At 35.7% G+C, this 22753-nt stretch overlaps 1 long non-coding RNA gene across 3 annotated transcripts in view; it reads left to right on the plus strand.

Moving 5' to 3' along the window:
• The window catches only part of LOC121494239, an 89448-nt gene that overhangs the window by 17785 nt on the left and 48910 nt on the right, over nucleotides 1–22753 (plus strand). For all 3 annotated transcript variants that reach the window (XR_005988769.1, XR_005988768.1, XR_005988770.1), the window contains exon 2: nucleotides 13452–13565. This is a non-coding gene — a long non-coding RNA (uncharacterized LOC121494239). The remainder of the gene's footprint in view (nucleotides 1–13451; nucleotides 13566–22753) is intronic.

Below are 22753 nucleotides of genomic sequence, written 5' to 3' on the forward strand. Positions count from 1 at the left end.
TAAATATTCTGTAAATGGTAGTCACTGTTAGCTTTTCTCGTAGTAAATGTACTATCAGTTTTATCAAGGACAGAAGAGAAAAAAGAGAGAAGGAAGAAAAATATGGTACCAACTCCAATAATTCAATGCTCACTGCAGGTTTCCATTCTTTGATAAGGTTGAGCTGGATTGGGGGGCAGTGAGGGTGGTGGAGTTTACAGGATACTAGGTGGAAAGAGGGACCTAGATAGATGCCTCACCCCGCATCATACATCTAAGACCTTTTCTGGGATCAGTGGAAGAGAGGGAAGTACTGAAAATTAGGAGTCGATATCCAATGTTTGTTGATGGTAAAAGAAATTAGAAGAGTAACACAGAAGCCTGGCTGTGCAGACTGGCTTCCAGATTCTGAATATATGAATTAATTCCAAGGTGGTGGGGGTGTGGTAAAGCTATAAATATGTCTATCCAGATGGGCTTGGAAACCAAGGTCTTTTTGAGGCTATATCTGGGAGCAGTCTGGTAGATACAGTTGCAACATGAATCTGGGGGAATCAGACATGGGAGAAACAAGATAAAAGCTGAAAGCTGAGGAATCTTTGCCAGGATCAGGCACTGTAAAATCCAAGAATTCCTGGGATGGAACCAGAGCGTAGAAAAGAATTCCATTTTTTAAATCCAGTTTAGAGAATAAAATCCTTCAAATGCTTTTGGTCACCTATGAGTCCTCAGGGAGTGCAAGAGACCTGGTCTCCCAGCATATAGATTGGTAGCCCATTTGAGTGCCAACGAACTTTCTATGTTTATCATGATATCAAACTAGAATCAAACAGGGTGCCATAAATAGTCTCAAACTTTCCCAAGTAAGTCTAGGATTACACCAATAAACATTCCCATATAGTTTTACCAGATACGGAGCAGCACTAAGCCTATCTGTGGCCCTAACAAGTGCTGGGGGATTTGGCACAGCCTCAGGATAAGTTCTTGAGGCTTCTCCCAAGAGGAGTTGAGTAATGATTTCGAACACCACAGTGGGAAGAACTATTTAGCGCAGAAATGAGGCGAACAGTGGAAGTGGAAGTAGGAATGAAATGGTTGAAAAGAGAAAAGATGAAGAAAAGCAGTGAAGCAAGAAGAAATTGTAATTATCATAAATTTTCAGTGTCAATTGGCATGAAAATATTTTAATATCTTTGAAGCGGAATACTAAGTTTGAGGTCATGTAAGGAAATTAACCAGCTCCCCAAACCCAAACTGAATATGATCAACTGTTCATTCGCCCTGTGGCTGAAAGGCAATGAGAATGCCAAGGCATGATTAACCCACAGGAATGGGGAGAAAGAAGACACTTGCCCATTTTAATTTGAGCTGTGGCTTAGCCATTGCATGGGGGCCTTTGCATCACTGTTCCTTTTTACAGGAACTTCTAGAGAACAGCTCTCTGCAGCTGTGTTGATGCTTTTTTTTTTTCTAAAAAGAAATGTCAGAAGACTGTCTCTTTAGTGCTATTTTAATTAGGCTCTGCTTGAAAGTATTGTGCGTGTGTGAATCTTGTGATCAGGATCTTAATTAGGATCATATTTAGATTCAGACTCAAACTGGACTGGATAATCATCTCTATTACCTTGTATTAGATATGAGGAATCAAGTATGTGCCACTTGTACTGGGAATATTGTACAAACACGGGATCTTTATTAGTGTTTTGTTCTTTCTAGTTCTTCCTGGTTTCTCTCCTCTTTCTGAAACCTGATATTATGTATGTTCAGGAAGCAGCAAGAGTATATGCACCAGCAATTTTGGGGTGGGAGAGAAGAGGGGGACAGGGGGTGACATCAGGGAATAGAGACCACATTTTCAAAACATATTTCTAGTGCAACTATTCTCTGATGAGAGTCGTGTGTTTCTTTCGGGTAGCAGTTGCCGCCAATGAGATGCATTGTTTCCCCAAGTCCTATTTGGCCCAGAATTCAATTGAAATAAGGGTCATAGCTTTTCTTGAAATATCGAAGTATTTTACATAAGGAAATTTGATATGGCTAGAAAAGAAATAATCGCTCTGTCTTGAGAAGATGTAAAGGATTATGCTGCCTATGATAATCTACTCTCTCTAGCTTAAAAATCACATATAACTTGTAAGTGGCCACTAGTTCTGAGGGGTTTTTTGTGTATTAATATATTGTTTTCCTTTTAAAGCAAATGAAAAATGAGTTTCTAGGGGTTTATTCTCTTGCCATAGAGGACTGATACAAAAGAGAAGGCAGGTAATGCCCCTCTGTGGCAAAAGTATGGCATAGCAAGCCTCCTTTCACGGTGTGAAGAAGCAAAGCCACTTCAGATTCACCCAGTCTCGTCATTTATAAATTTCTGGTTTTGAAACTAAACAGCCAAAAGGTACAATCTTCACTAAGCTCAGGAACATAAATGATTAATTAGAGTGTAATATGTTTAAATAAATCCTACTACTACAGGGATGCCTGGGTGGCTCAGCAGTTGAGCATCTGCCTTTGACTCAGGGCGTGATCCTGGAGTCCCGGGATTGAGTCCCACATGGGGCTCCCTGCATGGAGCCTGCTTCTCCCTCTGCCTTGTCTCTGCCTCTCTCTCTCTCTGTGTGTGTGTGTGTGTCTCTCATGAATAAATAAAATCTTTTTTAAAAAATACTATTACTACAGAAAGCTTATACATATTCAGAAAATGATAAAGGTAGAGGAACTTTAGAAGCATTCACTTTTAACATAAGGAAGGTGAACTCATTACTTACAGAAATCAATATTCTTGACCATGAAAAAAAAACGTTTAAAGAGTCACTGAGGACGTATACAGTGAGAAACACTAAATATATTATTCCTTCTTCATTCAATTCTTAGAAACAAATACTAAATAAGCGATTAAAAAGAAATAATAGAGCAAGAAAGTATGTCCTTGGAAACATTTATGATGTAGTCTCATAAAATCAGCTTTATTAGTGAATGTACAAGAGGCAATTCCAGGTAGCCCATTGATTAGGATGGGAACATTAGTTGTTTAATCATTCTATTTGTTCATTTTGTCTGTCTATTCATTTTTTTTCAAGATTTTATTTATTTATTTTAGAGAGAGAGAGCATGAGCAGGAGGAGAACAGGAAGGGGTGGGGGAAAGACTCTCAAGCAGACTTGGTGCTAAGCTCACAGCCCCACGTGGAGCCCAATCTCGTGACCCTGAGATTAAGACCTGAGCCCATATCCTGAGTTCAATGCTTAACCAGCTGAGCCACCCAGGCGATCTCATTTTGTCCTTTTAAGTTGTATTCTTTGAAGAAGGAAGGAAGAGAGGAAAGAGGGAAGAATGGAAAGAGGGTGGAAGGAAGAAAAGGAAGAGGAAAAGGGGAACTAAAAGAGAAAAATTGGATAGTGTCATGAAAATCCCAAATTCTGGGCTTTCTGTGCATTTCTAAACATAAAATAGGGCCTTCACAAAAGCTGCTATTTATTCAATCCACACCATACCTAGTTTCAATAAAAACCAAAAACTTTAGATATGCATATACAAAACCATTATTTTCTCTGGCATCTAATCTTTTCATACATAAAAATAAGTGTCTATATTGAAATACTCTATTTACTCGACTATTTCCCTTATTAAACTGCAAACTCCTTAACTCAAGATTCATGTCTTATTTTTCCTTACTATCTCAACACCCAGAACGATGTCTGGGTGTTGCAAAATCATTTCTCAGTATAAAAGCTTTTATAGAATACCAACTGATCACATTTAGAAGAACTTGCATAGTTTTACTTCCACACCATCACCCACATCAGTTTCCAGAAGAGATTTGTTCACTCTGAGTTCAGATGTCCCAAAGAAGTAGAAATCTGAAGTCAATAAATTAAACTAAGCTTTAAAGTGTACTGGTGGGGCTAATTTAGTAGAATTTTCTAATATTGACACCTATGTTTCTGCAAACATGAGTCCTGCTTCTCCAATGTAGGATAGAGTACTAAAATTTCCAGTCCCCTTGCTCCCCCCGACTCAGCCACATAACCTTCCCTAATCTTGGCTCCAACAGTCAGATGATCCTGACCTTCCGTGGGGATAACTTTTCACTACTACAGGAGCATGGGGTGGGTAATATCAGAAACAACTGGATTTTGGACACTGGATGCAAGTTGAATTCCTGCTTCAGAATTGGCATCATTGCTGGCATCACTAGTTGTTGCAGAAAAGTACACTGAAATCTTGACAGTACACAGCTTGATGGTACCAACAGAACTGGCAAAATTCTCCTTATCAAGCCCAGTAGAATATGGGACATTGTCCTTAAAAGTTTGGCCTCAAGTCCATTCCTCTAAAACTCTCAGGAATTCTGAAAATCTCTGCTATCTTTTAACACATCATCCTCAAAGTATGGTCCAAAATCAGTACCAGCAGCATCCCCTGAGAACTTATTAGGGATTTAAACTATTAAGCCCCACTCTAGACCTACTGAATCAACATCTTTGTTTAAACAACCTTTCCAGGTAATTGTGAATGCATCCTCAAGCTCCACACCATTAATGAATCTCTTTTCTGCTATTTGCAATTAAGAGCCCTGATTGGCATATCTACCGATCACCACTTGCCTTTGTTAGGAGACTGCATTTTCCTGGGTTATCCAATTAAAGGTCCATGGTGTTTGAATGGCTTGGCAGAGTTACAGAAAAACTAGAAAAAAATCAGAGTATCTCTTACCTAGAAATAAATAATTTCTTTTCAATATCTTTTATTCTAAATTGAATCTGTGAAGTGAAACGTTTATAGAAGGCAACATTATTGTGGTTTGGTTTTGTTTGCCTATTTGATTTAACTATCCAGAGTTTTTAATGAAGGGGTTCTTTCAAATTTCATTATTACTTGCTTTCTAAAGCACTCAACTTTGCCTAGAATCTGAGAAGAATTGCTTCATTCAGTCACATTCTTCTATTGTGGAATTTAAAATTAAAATTTTGAAAAGTAGGGGAGGCTGGGTGTCTCATTCAGCTAAGAATGTAAGTCTTGACTTCAGGTCTTAATCTCTGGGTCATGAGATCAAGCCCCGCTTCAGACTCTGTGCTCAGTAAGGAGTCTACTTGAGAGTCTCCCTCTAACCCTCCCCTCACTTTTTCTCTCTCCCCATCCCCCATAATAAATAAAATCTTTAAAAAGAATAAAAATAAAAATAAAATTTTGAAAAGTAAGAAGGTAAGATAATTTTGATAATATGCTAAATTTTAAAATTTAAATGTTTTTTTTTTTTAGCTAAAATGGGAAAGAGGCAATTATGAAGTTGCATCCAAGGTGAAAAGTAAAGGAAGCGCCATTTTGCCTTAAAACATCATCCCACATGGCTGTTACTGTGTCTTAAATTATAAGCCATGAAACGTCAGGCTGGGAGAGATATCACAAGTTATCACATTAGGCCATCTTTTAAAATGTATTCACTTTGTATCTCTGTCACTGGCAGTCCAGTCTAATCCAGCACCACCACTGAGAGGAACAAATTAGGGGCCCTGGGTATCTCAGCCTGTTAAGTGCTGTCTTCAGCTCAAGGACCTTGGATCCAGCTCCATGTTGGGCTCCCTGCTCGGTGAGGAGTCTGCTTCTCACTCTGCTCCTCCCCCTCTCCTTTTGTGAAGTCTCTCTCTCTCTCAAATAAACAAATAATAATTAAAAAGAGAAGAAAAATTATCTCATAGAGATTGCACCCTTTTTGGACAGTTATTATAGCTAAAATATTCTTCCTTATACTGAATTACTGTCCATCAATCTGAAATTTCTCATCGATCTGAATTCTCTCATTTGGTCTCACCAAAAATTTCTAAATAACAATTTAAATATTTTTAGATAGTGTCTTTGGCACATCCTTTTCTTTTTCTTTTTTAAAGATTTATTTATTCATTTTAGAGAGAGGGAAAGAGAATCCCAAGACTGCACTCAGTGCTGAGCCCACTTGAGGCTCAATCTCATGACCCTGAGATAACGACCTGAGTCAAAACCAAGAGTCAGATGCTTAAATGACTGTGCCACCCAGGTGCCCCTGGTACATCCTATTCTTGTCTCTAGGCCATATAGTATCTATTGCCTGAAGTTCAGGCCGGAACTCTCCACATGCAACAGAGTTCAAAGTCTTTATATTCAGTTTCCTTTGAAAGTGTTTCAGTTTGTCTACTTTGAGAGGTACATTATCCCTGCAAAATCTGAGCAGTCTTAAGAAAAATGGGTCTGTGCCCATCTTCATTCTACATTCTGTTTATTTAACTGATGCATCCCCTAAACTCACAGTAGCTTTGGGGACATCCGCATCACATTGTTTACTTCTAGAAATATGACTGTCATCTAATACCTCTAAGCATTTTTACACATTCTGCTCAGAAGCTACAATTTCATCATCCCCGGAAAGTGTAGCTGTATTTCTGTTTTTTGACCCAAGTACAGGACCTCATTTTTGTCCCTGTTAAATTTCATTATGTTTTTTCACTTCAAAATGTTTCACCCTGTCAGGATCTTTTGGGATCCTAATTCTGCCATCCAACACATTCTTTATCCCTCCCAGCTTTGTCATCTGCAAATTTGATGAGACTTTCCTCTATAGCTTCACCAAAATCACAAATTCTGAAAGGAAGGAATATGACGAGACTATTGAACACAACCCTGACACTGTCGATAGGAATTTCTCTCCAGATGGGTATTTATCTAGAAATCAGGTCTTTTGCTAATATTCTGTCAATTGTTCACTTAATTATAAGACATTTGATTCATACTTATACTTCTTATCCATGAGAATACATGATATACTTTGCTAAGTTCAAATGTTCCATGTCAAATGCTTTATTACCAATCTAATAATTCTATCAAAGAAGAAGATGAAGTAAATCTTAGCAACCACATGGTGATCCCTAGTGACTATCACTTTCTATCATTTGCTAGGATTCTAGGATTAAAGAATCCCTGTTAGTAAAATTATTGAGTCTCATGACAAAAGTACATGAGCTGAAAGGAGATAAGCCGGTCAGTAATCATAAATCGTCTTTGAAGATTAATCTTTTTAAAAACAGTAAAACCTATTCCTTAAGTAAGTAAATATATATGTATGTACTTAAGCAGAAAACATACATATATGCATAACTTATTTTATAAAAAATATAACTTTTTAGATTAAAATTAGGGCTGGGATGGAGTACTAAGAATCACTGGTTTGAAGCTCCAAATCCCTGCAGCTTTTCATTAGACTTCCCTGAAGAATCCCTAGGAAGTATCAGAACACAGTTTAAAAAGCACTGTTTTAAGCCATTTTTAGCCATTTGCCAATACGAATTGGTTTTTAAGCCAGCTTTCCAAAAAGCAGATAACTGTGCACAGTGTCTTAAAACAAAAGTACATTTTGGTGAGACAGAGAAAAGGGAATATAGGATAGGGATATAAAAACAGGGATCATGGGGCTCAGTCAGTTAAGCACCCAACTCTTAATTTCAGCTCAGCTCAGGTCATGATGATTTCAGGACCATGAAACTGAGCCTGGGTGGGGCTCTGTGCTGGGCACGAGACTGCTTAAGATTCTCTCTGTCCTTCACCCTCTGCCCCACCTCTCTGTCTCTTTCTTTCTCTCTCTCTCTCATCGTCTCTCTCTCAAAAAAAAAAAAAAAAGGAAAAACGGAATCATGTCCAAACCCTCCAGTTCTCTAAGATTCCTCTGAATTCTCTCACCAATCAAATAGACAGCAGGTCAGCATAACCATTCACACTTTCAGCCACAGACTTGCTTCACAAATGAAGAAAGAGCCCTTATACAATTACAAGGCAAACATTAATCAAATTTCCACATTCACCCTAAAACAGGAGCTTTTATGTCTTTTATTCCATCGACATTTGTTGAGCATCTACTTATGTCAGGTACCCATTTAGGTACTTTTGAAGACCGTAGCTTCATTCAGCATCACAAAGACAGTGAGACACACATGAAGAAACTGAGACTCAAAGCAGCTAAGTCTCTTGCCCAAGTTCACAAACTAGTAAGAAGTGCAATTGGAATTTAAACCCAAGACGATCTGGCCCCAACTCTCAAGAAGCTCCCTGCGTAATCAAAGAGATAGTTGTGTAAATAAATGATTACACAGATACTGTATCTATAGATTCATATTGACAGCTCTCCTAATTTAATCAGGGCTTTCTTCATCATGCTGGAAAGAAACACAGGAAACGAAAGGCAAAGTAGGCAACAACCAGGAAATCTGGTCCCACACTTAAGAGAGGCAGGTGTTGGTTGCCATCCTATAGAGAAAACAGAGTGTACATTTCCTTCACGTTCTATGCATTTGAAGTACTGTCACCTAATAGGCAGCTGTACTGAAGTATGCTCACGACATCTGCTTTTAAAATGGCTTGCAGGAGAACTACTTTCGAGATTCCACTCTTAAACATCTCCAAGGCTTCTGCTAATTCTGTGGTTCCTGAAAATGCTAAAAAGACATTAAATCATGTTTATGTCAACGGCAGCTCTTAAGGCCTTGGTTAATTTTTTTCATGGCAGCAAAGGGAAAGAAATAGGACCTGCATTTGGCATCAATACATCCCTGGCTTCCTTACTGTGCCAACAAGCCTGACTTGAAGCATTTGTAGCGGCTTTCAGCTGCTGCAGACCACCTCTCTGCAGCTCAGCAGATGGTTAGAGCAGTAGCGAAAGCAACAGAGGCCATTTTAGGCTCCAGGAAATGTAGCAGGTGTTTCCGTTTCCAAAAGAAAATTATGCCCAACTTTGCCTTTCATCATTTCTTTTTCTCTTGGTGTGTGAGATATTTTCTCCCTCTCCACTGCCTCTGTCTACACCTAACATGGTGGTAGAGTATGTCGATTAACTTGAGAAAAGGTTATAAATGTGCAAAGATAATTAAGGAAAATACTTCTGGGTATCTTGTGCAGAATGCTATCTGTTAAGACATTTTCTATTTGGGGCTTATGGTATTTCCTCTTAGGAATGCATAATTTCACCTTCTCATGAATCCAGAGTTTGACCTGAGAGGAATCACAGAGGATTTAAGATCAGAAGTATTTTAATAAGTACAGGAAAGTTTGGGATAGCAATTTTAAAGAAATTAGAGATAGAATTACGTTCCTATAACTAGTATTCAGGGCTTTTGAACTGCCACTTCTTCTATATGTGCTATTGTGCTCAACTAAGAGGAACCACTTCAATACCACTCTCTCCTGCTTTTCCTCCTTCATTTCAGGCCACTCCTTCTCAGGCTCCTCATGTTCCCACCCTTTGATAATTTTACTATCTCACAAGATTCTACTGGGGGGCCTCAATGCTTGACATGCTATGAATTCTCCCTGGGGGATTTCATCTAAACCCCTGGCTTCAACAACTATCCATATGCTAATGATGGCTAGAGTAGTCTGTGTTCCAGACCTACATAACTGGCCAACTCTAACCAGTGAATTTCAAGTTTAACCAGCACCTTCTCTTCCCTCTCCCCTCCCCACACCAGATTCTGCCTAAGGGAGGAGCACTACCTTTCGCCCAGTCCTTCAAGCCAGAAATCTGGGAGACTATAGCTTCTGTCCCTTCACCCCAACCTAAATATGTCACCAAAGTTTGTTGCTTCTTCCATAGTACTATCTCTGAAAAAAGTTTTTTGTACTTTTCATCTCTGTCTGTCCTGGGGACAGACGGATTTTAGTTGGATTCTCAGTTGTGTCTTATACAAGTCATGTTTTTGAGTAAGTGTCTTCACCCTCCCAGTGTCTCTGTGTTTCTCCTCCACAAGTTGAATTAGTGATAGTTCCTATAATTTGGGGTTATTACGAAGCTAAAAGGACATATGTGTAAAATGTTTGGAATGAAGCTTGGCATATCCAGGGTGCATGGTAAGCAGTTGTTATGGCCATTATTGTAATAATCAGTTTACTTTTTTGTGAGGTCCTTGAAGGCCAGGCACATGACCGTCAGTCACCTCTATACCATAGTGCCAGGTGCTTACTCATCAGATGTTTCTGTGAATGAGTTAAAACAGTTCTTTAAAAATGATTTGTGAAAGTCATCGAGGATATTCAAGACTCTTTCACAAGAAATGTTAGCTTTGTTGGTTTACCCCTAACTGTTTTGATAGTGGATCCTAAAAAGCCTAGGATGTTTTTATAATTTTTCAAAAAAGATGCTGCCTCAGTAAAATTGAACTGAAAAAAAAAAAAGTCTAGACATCCCCTGAGCCCTCATTAATTATTCTTATTCTGTTCTTGCCCAGCAGCTTAGCCCAAATTCCTTGAGTTAATGTATTATGTGTTGTTTTGTCACTTTGCTTATAATTTATTTTTTTCAACATCTATCATGTACTCTGTTCACTAAATATCTCATTGTGGAAAATAGCCTTCCCTTCTAATCACCATCTTTATGATATTGCATAGATTGAATATTGGGGATGTGGAAAAGAGAGGTATTTGAGGATGAAAAACTTACTCTATAAAGGAAGATGATCACACTCAGCTCCCCAAATCATAATGTAAGATTACATTAAATATAAAAGCATCAGTCCCCTACTGATAGTATACAGTAAAAAAGAATAAAAGTAATAGTAAGTGCCACACTGCCAAGCATAGAGCAGTAAATGTTAACTGAAATCAGATCTAGAGCCATTGCCACCCTGAATGATTCTGTGAAAAGTCTGTGTTCAAGTATATGACAATAATAGGATTCATGCACCTTGCAAGTACACCATTTTTAAAGAGTTTATTTCAATGGCTGAAGCCCACTAACCAAAGACTGGCAACAGAATACAACTAGTCTAATATTAGGCTTCATTGTATGTAATGAAGGTGTTATTGCTGAATTGTTGGTATGTATCACATTAGCTGAAAAGGAAACAGCCCAATCTAGCATTAAGATGTTAGATTGGATTAATCACTGATGTAAAGAGCATCATAACCAAATATCCTGTTAAAAAACAATCTATTAACTAAAATATTTATTTATTGAACAAATTCATAGGTTCTATTATATTCCATTCTAGTATAATTAAATCTAAGCTATGTAAACGAGGGGCATCGGGGTGGCTAAGTCGGTTAAGCATCTGCCTTCAGCTCAGATCATGATTGTAGGGTTCTGGTACCAAACCCCACATCAGGCTCCCTGATCCACGGGAAACCTGCTTCTCCCTCTGACTCTTCCACTCCCCCTGCTTGTGCTCTTTCTGTCAAATAAATAAATAAAATATTTTAAAAATACACTATCTAAACTAATTAAGATAGCTAAAAAAAAACATACATTTTAGATTTATTAAAAGAAATATTTGACAATATTTTAATATGTATCTTAATATAAATTTCTTCTCTACACCTAAGTTAGATGATCCTAATTTTCATAATCATCAGTATCTTCATTTGTCCACTACATATGTGGAAGTGCACCATCAAGAAAGTAACTTATGGCACCATAATTAGAATGATAATAGTGGCCCAATGGATAACGTTCAAGAGAGTTGATCAATCATATTTCATGATTGCTATAGTTCTTCATATTTTAATGCTTCTATTGCCTTTCCCTGAAATACTTCAACTGGAAAACTCATAGTCATACTACAATACTCAATTCAACTCTAACTTCCTTTGAAACTTCTCCAACTGGTGAAAGATGAGTTAATAGCTTTTTTCCCTTTTCTCTTTATTTTCTCTTTAGCTGAGTTAGTGACCACTGAAATACTGTGTTTCTATTTCAACTGCAGTACTTATCACATCATGTTATAGTCTACTGATCTGTCTCTCAGTTAAACTGGCATACTTTGCCTAATACAATACAGAATGCCAATCACACAATGGGCATGTGATTAATATTTATGAATGAATAAAGAAATGAAAGAATCAATCAATTATTGGGCTTTTGAAAATACCAGATTTTAATTTTTTAGAGTAGTTTTAGGTTCATAGAAAAATTGAGTGGAAAGTACAGAGAATTCTTTTATACGTACTTCCTATCTTCACACACCTCCCCCATTATCAACCTCCTACACCAGTTATATATCAGTGGCATTCAATGAACCTACAGAGTAGAAATGAATCAGTGGCAATCAATGAACCTAATTCCATAACACAGTATTATCACCCAAAGAGTTCATAATTTGAATTAGGTTTATTGTTGGTGTTGTATATTCATGGATTTGGACAAGTGTATAATGAATTATAATGACATGTTTGCACCATTACAGCATCATACAGAATAGTTTCACTGCCCCCCAAATCCTCTGTATCCCACCAATTCATCCCTCTTTATCTCTCCCACCCCTTCCAAGATCACTGATAATTTTCCATCCTTTTCCAAAATGTCATATAGTTGGAGTCATACAGTGTGTAGCCATGTGATATTGGCTTCTTTTTTAATATTTATTTATTTATTTTATGTATTTATTCAGGAGAGACACAGAGAAAGCAGAGATACAGGCAGAGGGGAGCCTGATGCCAGACTCAATCCCAGAACTCTAGTGCCACACCCTGAGCCAAAGGCAGATACTCAATCACTGAGCCACCCAGGCATCCCTGGCTTCTTTTACTTAGTAATATGCATTTAAAATTTCTCCATGTATTCTCATAGCTTGATAGTTCATTCCTTTTTACCACTAAATAATAATCCATTGCCTAACGTACCACAGTTTGTTTGTCTACTGAAGAGTATCTTAGTTACTTTCAAGTTCTGGAAATTATAAATAAAGCTCTATAAATCTTCATGTACAGTTTTGTGTGTGTGTGGACATAATTTTCAATTCACTTGGGTAAATACCAAGGAGTGCCACTGCCCGATCATGCAGTAACAGTATGTTTAGTTTTGTAAGAAAACACTAAACTGTCTTCCACAGTGATCATTTTGCATTCTTACCAGCAATGAATAAGAGTTCTTTTGCTTCACATCTTGCCAGCACCCAGCGTTGTCAGGGTTTTGGATTTTGGCCTTTCCAATAGGTGGGTAGTGGCATCTCACCATTGTTTTACACTGCAATTCCCTAATGACATATGATGTGGAGCATCTTTTCATATACTTACTTTCCATCTGTATATCTCCTTTGGTGAGGTGTCTATTTACGTCTTTTGCTCACTTTTTAATTGGGGTTTTCATTTTATTATTGGTGGGTTTTATTGTTGTTCCTTCTACATTTTGGACAACAGTTCTTTATCAGATATATCTTTTACACATATTTTCAGTCTGTGGCTTGTCTTCTCATTCTCTTAAATCACTAGGTTTTTATTAAATTCTATAGGACTTCTGTTGCATACTTCATGAAATATAGTCTCACAACTAAGGACTTTGAGGCTGTGCTATTCTAATGTTTCATGCTAGGATCTACTACCAAATCACTATTCCATAACCAAAGAGTTTTCAAAAAGATGCACCTGCAAGTTAATTAAAATACATTGTCCAGTGCCAAATGCCTAGAGCATCTGATATGGTTGGTCTGGAATGCTATCAGAAGTCTTCATTTTTAAAATCACTACAGGTGTTACCCATTCAAGTGGCTTTCAAAGAACACTTCCAACAGGCTACATCTCTGCTAAACCAGGAGGTGACAAGGAGAATTCGGTTCCGACAGGAAAAATATGCAAAGCTGCAGGTGAGTCAGGAATACCTTACAGCTCTCTTATTTATAGTAACTTATTTAACTATTCTTTTCATCTTTCACAAATTCACAGTTTTCTATAGTCTGAGACTGTAGTTGATTATATGCTTCTTAAGACTCATAACAACAGATTATAGGCTTACCATGGCAACTGATAACCTGAATGAGGATTATTAATTAAGTCTATCTTTCTCTTTGGATCTCTGACCTCAAATCAGACCCATTCATACTTACTGAGCCTCTACGATGTATCTGGCACTGTGCAAGATGTTGAGGACTCAATGACAAAAACAGGGTCTATATCTCATACAATCTAGAAATTATTTTCTGATCTTCATTCACCATCTATCTGTCCCACTTCAGGCTGACTTGTTCATTTTTAAATTAGAAATTCCTCCAGAGTAGAAAGCCCAGCTTATACACTATGTTTCATAGTGCCTTCACTTATTTGACTCTTTTGAAGAATTAGCAACATAGGTAAGTTTAAAAAATAAAAAATAATATAACAAGTATCCATGATTCAACCATCTAGAATTAATTACCAGTATTTTGTTATCTTTCATCCACGATTTCACTATGAAAAGACAGAAAATATTACAAATAAAATTTGAGTCTTTTTTGAAAATCCCTCTCCAGTCCCATTCCCCTTCCAATACCCTACCTTCTAATCTTACCCAATCACTACCAAAATTTGGTATATAACCTTCCAATCAATTTGTGTATTCTTTTAATATAATCCATAAAAAAATATATATATAATACATGCACGTATTATAATTCTATATATTTAAAATGTACACAAATGCCATCATATTGTAGATATAATTGATATATTTTTGTATTTATTTATCTCACTTTATTCTACAAAGGAGCTTAGATTATACCAAAAGGTATATACTGAATTTTAAATTTTATAATGAATTGTTTTTTAAAAATCTGTGATCTCATTATTTTCTAATGTGTCAACCCTACTGGCATTGGATATACAAAATCTCAGCTAAAAATATATGTTATTGTAGTGATTTTTCACTAGAAAAATCTGGATTGTGATTGTCTAGATTTTTTTCAAAAGGATTAAAAATTATTTGTCTCATCAGTATTGTAATTAAACTTAAAAATCCACATCTGAAAACCTCACCAAGATCTCATGTAAAATGTTATTTTTTTTTAAAAAGTTATGTTCCTAATATAAGCCAGAAATGATAAGTGAAACAATGCAATCCTTTAAAAGATAGATTCTGCATCAGAAAACAAATGTTTGTGGAACAAACGTAATAAAGATAATTATTGGCAGAATTCAATGTAAAAAATACACAAAATTACAATTTGCATCTCTATCAACTTTATAATTTGCAGAGTACTTTCACATACATTACCTTACTCCATCTAAAATGCTGATCAAAAGACACGAAGAACATAAAAAAGCAGTCACAGTTTTTACCTGGTTGCATGCAGTTCAGCATCCACAAGTCTACTGAACTCCCTTCCCATCTGATGTAGCTACATTTTAGCTTGTTATGTAGTTGGAGATGCTATTGCTTCCCCTGATGATTTCTTTCTGCACAAGTTAATCAAGCACAACATATGGGATGTAATCAAAATACATCTTTATTTTTGACTCCCACTGCCCCTTTAAAATTTATTCAGTAGTAAAAGATTTTTTCCCTGACCCTAGATTAAAAATCTGTAGAACCCATGACTTTCAACAGTTGTACAACCACTTTAAATTCAAAGCACAATCTAGATTCAAAAATTAGAACATTCTATCCCATACAATAATCAATACACTGAACTTAATTTAAAATGGGACTGTCTCCCCTCCTGCAGCCCCGGCAGATATCAAGCCTTCGAGGAGAAGGAATACTAGGTTTCCCTTCTGTTTCTCTAATCCTCCTCCCCCAGCATGTTAACCTTGACTTCAGGCCTCTGCATGATGGAGCACAAAGAGAAAGAGAGAATATGATAAGAAAAGACATGCTAGACATTTGTAATGGATAAAGAAAATGTGACACACACACACTGGAATATTACTCAGCCATCAAAAAGAATGAAATCTTGCCATTTGCAACAATGTGGATAGAACTAGAGAATATAATGCTAAGTGAAATAAGTCAATCAGAGAAAGAAAATACTGTAAGATTTCACTCATATGTGGAATTTAAGAAACAAAACAAACACAGTGATTTTTTTTTTAAGATTTTATTCATTTATTCATGAGAGACACACACACACACACACACACAGAGGCAGAGACATAGGCAGAGGGAGAAGAAGGCTCCCTGTAGAGAGCCTGATGTGGGACTTGATCCTAGAACCCTGGATCACACCTTGAGCCAAAGGCAGACGCTCAAGAAAGATGTGCCACCCAGGTGCTCCAAAATAGATTCTTAACTATAGAGAACTAAATGATGGTTACTGGAGGGGAGGTGGTTTGGGAGACAGGTTAAAGGGGCATTGGGGATTAAGGCAGGCACTTGTTGTGGGGAGTACTGGGCGTTGTATGTAAGTGATGAATCACTAAATTCTACACCTGAAATTAATATTGCACTGTATGTTAGGTACTTGACATTTACATAAAAACTTGTTTTAAGAAAGAGTATTTAGAGCTCTTAAAAAAGAAAGACAAGATAAGACTTACTAGAACTGGCATTCTCATAATTGACTTTTGTGGCACCTGGATCTGCAGCATGCTTAAAGCTGACTGCATCATGGGGCACTTTTGTTTACTGGGAAATCCTAGTTAATCTTCACAAGATGTGACAAAATCATTCGTCATCAGGGTTAGTTACAGCAGCTATCTGTGCAAAGCAAAGGAAAGGATGATGCAACAATGCTGTAAAAAAATCCTCCTGTGTCTCATACCTGCTCTTACTATAAGCCTTTCTTTGGCACATCTTTCTTTCTACATGGATATCTGAAGTATTCCCTGCTCAGAAATAAATGACCTTTGTTCTATGCAATTTCCAGAATTTTCACAAATTAAAATAACCTCTGAAAGAATCATTTTTAATCTACCCATTGTCATCCTCAATATCAAAATCCAGCATAGGCTGCCTAAGTTCAAATCTCAGCTTTTCTGCTTACTAATCAAGTGACACTGGGCAAGTTCCTAAAATTCCCCGTGCCCCAGTTTCATACTTGTAAAATAGGGAAGATGATAATAGTATCTACCATAGAAGGCTGTTGCAAGAATTAAATTATTTAATACATGTGCAGGGCATATGGTAAACATCAGTAGACATCAGCTCATATCAAGTGGGCAGCTTCACTATAACAGAACAGTTAAATAGGCCACTCGTGGATCATTTCTTAACACACTTCCCCAGAGGATATTATTTAGAAATAAAATGTTTAAAATCCTATTACAACTATTTAATTTTTTCTCCTACTTCCAGCAATTAAATTCCTATTTAATAGATAAATGATTTTGCTTTTAAAGTTTTCTACTAAATTTTTTAAATAAAGAGAAAAAAATTTAAAAGAATTATGAAGATAACAGGATTGGGAACTGTGCTAATAGCTTTATTAGTTAACTGTATAAGAAACTTGCTTATTTTGATCATAGGATCACAACCAAATCATGCCACTTATTTTTTGGCAGAATGCCTTAATTTCAAGGTAAAATATCTAAAGGAAATAAAGAGAATTAGGGGCGTTTAAGATTTGGATGAAGTCAGGATCCCTGGGTGGCGCAGCGGTTTGGCGCCTGCCTTTGGCCCAGGGCGCGATCCTGGAGACCCGGGATCGAATCCCATATCAGGCTCCCGGTGCATGGAGCCTGCTTCCCCCTCCGCCTGTGTCTCTGCCTCTCTCTCTTTCTGTGACTATCATAAATAAATAAAAAAATTTTAAAAAAAATAATGTTTAAAAAAAAAGATTTGGATGAAGTCTATTTTACAGGAATATTACAGCAGTAGCACACAGTACCATGAAGCAATAGAAGTGATTACACAAAACTGGAATTATTGGGACATACATGAGAATGTGAAAGTATATGCAAATCAGTTAGTGGCTTCTATGTCACATTCTTTATACAGATATGTGAGAACTGGTTGTTCAAAAACATTTTGCATCTTTATCAGAAAAATGTGTATGAATTTATCATTGAAAACTGACCACTGGGAGGGGGGAAGAAACCTGACCACTGGAACAAGAATAATCCTTTGGTGAAGTATTTTAACCATCTAGCAACATGCATATGCATGACAAGTGTATGACATAACTTTTACAACATATGTATACTTACCGAAACAGCCAAAATGTAACTTCAAATTATTCTCATTCAAAAACTGTGTTGCTCTTATTATGATAATTTTCCTTAAAGCTTTTCTTCCCCTGTCTCTTATGCACATTCCACAAATCAGTAGAATGGACTACAGGTACTTTAAAATCATCAGTGTCTAGATCACCAACCTATATCCTCAAAGATTTGTGTATCCTTTCACATTAAATTATAACTCCCATGGGAAATAGTTTATTTCAAAAGTCATCATAGTTTCAATCCAATTCCATTACAGGTTTTTTGCTTACCATTAAAAGGGGGGAAAAACTCTCCATAGAAAACAACAAACATGGACCTTGATTATGGTCAAAATACAGATAAATGATCCCTGTCCTCATGGCCATTTTGGATAAAGATTCCTTCAAAAAATCTGGTGTAGTATTTCATCATAAGAAATTCAGGGCAAATGTTGAAAAGCATTAATTCCCATAATATTTTGCTGGATAAAAAATGAGGTCCAATATCCCTAACCAAATAGTCACTGTGTAACACACACCAGATACTAAATTCAATTTTCTGCTTGAGTAAAATAGAATAATAGTTTGCTTCCTATTCCTATCTATGGCTAAGTCTACCAATAACATTAAATAAAAAAGCTAAAACTTCAAAATAGAGATATTATTGATAATTTCAGTAATCATCTTTTAAGAGTAAGTTTTAAATGTCTTTAAACAGGCATCAATCAAAAAATAATCATTTCTTTAAACAAACAAACAAAAAATCACCGATACTAACTTCCAGGCATTCAAAAGCATTCTATAAGAAGGCTAAGGCCACCATGTCCTCATACCAAGTCAGCTTTCAAAAAGATTACGATATAACTTGTGAATTATAAACAAAGCAAACATAATTTCAAACAACCAAACCCTATTATCCTTATCAGGAAAAAATGTACCAGAGGAAAATGAGTCACATAAATAAAATTGAGAAACTTGCATATGCCAGCTACAAAGTCTCAAGATTTGTGTTAATATTACTCAAGTCTAGCCACATACTAATTATATTCATCCTTAGTTTGGACTTCAGAAAGTAATACAGACTGCTTCTTACTAGCTCAGATACATTTTCTTTTATTAATACAGCACATTTAACATTGAAAAAAATAGAGAAAAAGGAGTCATAGCTATCTTTGCCTTCATACACTCTAATCTTGATACAGGGTTTGCCTATAGCCAAAATGCAGATGCACAGCTAATTTCAGGCCTACCAGCCTTGACAACACTCTCCTTCATAAGCAGCTGGTGATTAACCATATGGAAAAGTGTGACTGAACTCCAGATGGAGTTGACTTCTTCATATAGCTCCAGACTAGTCGTTTTGGGGACAGATATCTTTAGTGCTATTGACTGAATCACCTATTTCTTTAAAATTAGATGATGCTGGGGGATTTTAGAGTGTTAAAGGGAAAAGCAAATTAAGATTAAGACTATACTTCTTTTCTATCTACTGGGAATCACAACAAAGAGATTATAGAGTTGGTTAGCACTCTCCAGCACTGACCTTAGCTAGTAGCTTATTGACACACGTGTTCTGAGATAGAATTCCTAATGAGACAGTAAATGCTCTAATACTTTCTATCTATCATGAGAAGAATAATTTATGACCAGAGAAATTTCAGAAGATATCAGTGATAAGATAAAACTAAGTGTTATTCTGGTCAAAATAATTAAATGTATTTTCCCTCTGGGGAACTCAGCATACATTACTCAAACTGAATGCTTTCCTAAATAATTAGTCTGTTTCTTCCAAACATTATCAGGAACTGCAAAAGCAATGAGACTGTCAAATCAAAGCAAGAGAGTCGCATAACTTTTCTTCCTCCTAGAATAAAATAATCAATTTATCACACTTTAAAATGTTAATTTTGTAACCCTTGAATTTGAGAGAGTTTATTTTTACTTAGAATTTATATATTTTCTGAATAAAACCACATTTACATTCCAGGTAAATTTATAATTGCTCTCAGAGTCACAGAATTTTGAAGTTATAAAAAACTTTTACGTCCATCTAAGTTCATCATCTATACATCTATAATTGGCCATCCACAATTTTGTAGTAAATATAATACTTCAACTTCAAGCCAGAGCTTCATCACTATAATCACACACACACACACACACACACACACACCGTGTAAGAGAATTTTTTTCTTTCATTACTAACTTGTAATTTGAAATTAGAGTAATTCTTAAAATTACTCTATTTTGGTAATATGGATTTCTTTTAACTCTCATCTTTTATTTTTAAAAGCATTACTAAAAAGTTGTATTAAAATAAATCTACCAAAAGTCAAAGCTCAAAAACTAAAGCCAAATATACTTTATTTAAAGGATCCGTTCAACATATATAATAATTCATTTCTTTATTAAACCTATCTCAAGCTATAGCTTTCTTTAAATTATTTTTTCTGGATATTAAATTCTTGTACTTGCCAAACAGATAATATTCATTTGTTGCTCCACCAATTTATGTAAGAGTGTAGTTAATGAATTTATCATACACAATCTGGTAAACACACTTGGTACAACATAACTCCTATCATTGAATAATGCAACCACCAAGTACACACAGATAAGAAAAAATAAAAAAGATAACTCATGTAAGCCACAGTTTCAATGATTAGTCAACTGAAATGCACCTCAGATGGAAGGAAATCAATCATATTTCTCATACAACCAATTTACCACATATTGAAATACTTAATGAAATCCATTTGTCATATATGACTAATTATGCAATCCTATCTTAGAAAGACATATGTAAATCAAACATTTCTAAAGAACTGTGCAAATAGGCTGAGATAAATATTTACAACATACCATAAAACACAATAAGAACTCGTTAAACCCTGACCACAATTAATCTAAGACACTAAATAGCACAATTTAGTCTCACCAGCCATTAAACTAATTTCTCTTGAAGAAATAAAAATACACACAAAGGCAACATTATTGACAGTTTCAACTCTCTCACAAAGAATGACCTTGAAGATCCATTCAGAATAGCAATAAGAATCAAACTCTATCAAGCCTCATCATATTAAATCCTACCTCTGTATTTTTCACACCTTGGTTCTCTCACCCGAAAACATCTCTTTCCAATGCCAACTTTTCAAGGACCACGCTTCCTATGAACTTTCTGTCATATTCAAGCCAGTATTAACTACTTCTTCCCTCATTGCATGGCCTGTGGTAACAACAGACATCCTGATCTTTTTTTAAATCTTTTCCCAGCTTTATTGGATAAAATTCATCTTAGTCTTTTAACTATCTCTCAATATTTTCTTGAAACTTTCATTATTAAATTTCTAATTTCAAATGGCAAAACTAAAATAGAGTTACTTGTTATGTGGCCCCCCAAAATCCTAATTTTTAAAGTAATCTCCCTATTTTACAAGTAGATAAATATAAAAAGAACTTTTTAAAAGTGATATTTTACTAACAATTCCAAAATAAATATTTCCACCTTACTCACCCAGAGCAAAACAAATGGCTTAAAAGATAAAGCTAGAAATGGTGCTTATTTATTTTGGTTATTTTGTTTTGTCTTAGTTTTGCATAAGAGCATTTAACCTCAACTTCTTTGACCATTTAATCACATTTCTCCCTGACAGAAAATATTCATACGAACTACTAAATAAATTTCACTTATAAGCTTTTGTACTTGCAATTTTCTGTAGAGAAAAAACAATAAGCTTTCATTGCTAATGATTTTGGTGTCTATTTTTTTCCTCCAATGAACATATTAATTTTGTCTACTAGAGTCTATACTGAATTGGTCACATCATAATCATTGTAGAGGATTTGAGTTCATATTAAGACTATTTTTCTATGGTACTGAATCATGTAGGACACTGTATATATTATTCACTTAGATTATCTATATATCTGGTCTGTACATATCCCAGAATGTTTCTTCTTTTCAGCTTGATATATTCTTTGACTCTAATGCTCAACAGATGCTGTATTTGACCAACTTATTTTGTGCCAAGTCATCTGCAGTAGACAATAATTTTTCTGTTGATATCCATAGACTCTATTATGTCAAAATATTCTTTTTTCATTTGTTTCACATTTTCACAGTAAAAAAAGAAAGCAGAAAAAGATGAGGGCTACAAATTGTAATAAATGTGCATCTGTGCATTTATTGACAACAGCTATCATTTGTTGAGTATTACCTAGGAGCTATGAAATCTACATCCTTTTTTAAAATTTAACCTATATATATAGAAAGATAGAAAATATTTGCAAATTAAACATCTGATATGGAATAATATCCAGAATAAAGATTTCCTATAACTCAACAACAACAAAAAATACAACCCAATTAAAAAATGGCTAAACACTTTGTATTACTTTGCCAGGGCTGACATGAGAAAAACAACATACTTGGGTACTTTCAACAACCAATTTATTTTCTCATACTTCTGAATGCTAGAAGTCAAAGATCAATATGTTAGCAAAGATGATTTCTTCTGAGGCCCTTCTCTTTGGCTCATGGATGGCCATCATCTCCCTCTATTGTCTTTCCTCTGTGTGTTCATATGTGTGTCTCAATTTCCTTTTCTTATAAGAACACCAATCATGTTGAAATAGGCCCACCATAAAGATCTCATTATAACTGAATTAGCTCCTTACAGACCTTATCTTCAACTATGTCACATTCCAAGGCATTGGTGGTTAGGGCTTTAACACATAAACAATTCATTCCACAATAGACCTGAAAAACTTTTCTCCAAAGACATACAAACTGCCAATAGGTACATAAAACCATGTTCAATGTTACCAATTAGTAAGAAAATACAAATTAAACCATAACTAAGTACCACTCCACACCCATTAGAATGGTGATTATCAAAAAGGCAGAAAATAACAAGTGTTAGTGAGAATGTGGAGAACTT

Source organism: Vulpes lagopus, chromosome 7, assembly GCF_018345385.1.
Source record: "Vulpes lagopus strain Blue_001 chromosome 7, ASM1834538v1, whole genome shotgun sequence".
NCBI classification, from domain to species: domain Eukaryota; kingdom Metazoa; phylum Chordata; class Mammalia; order Carnivora; family Canidae; genus Vulpes; species Vulpes lagopus.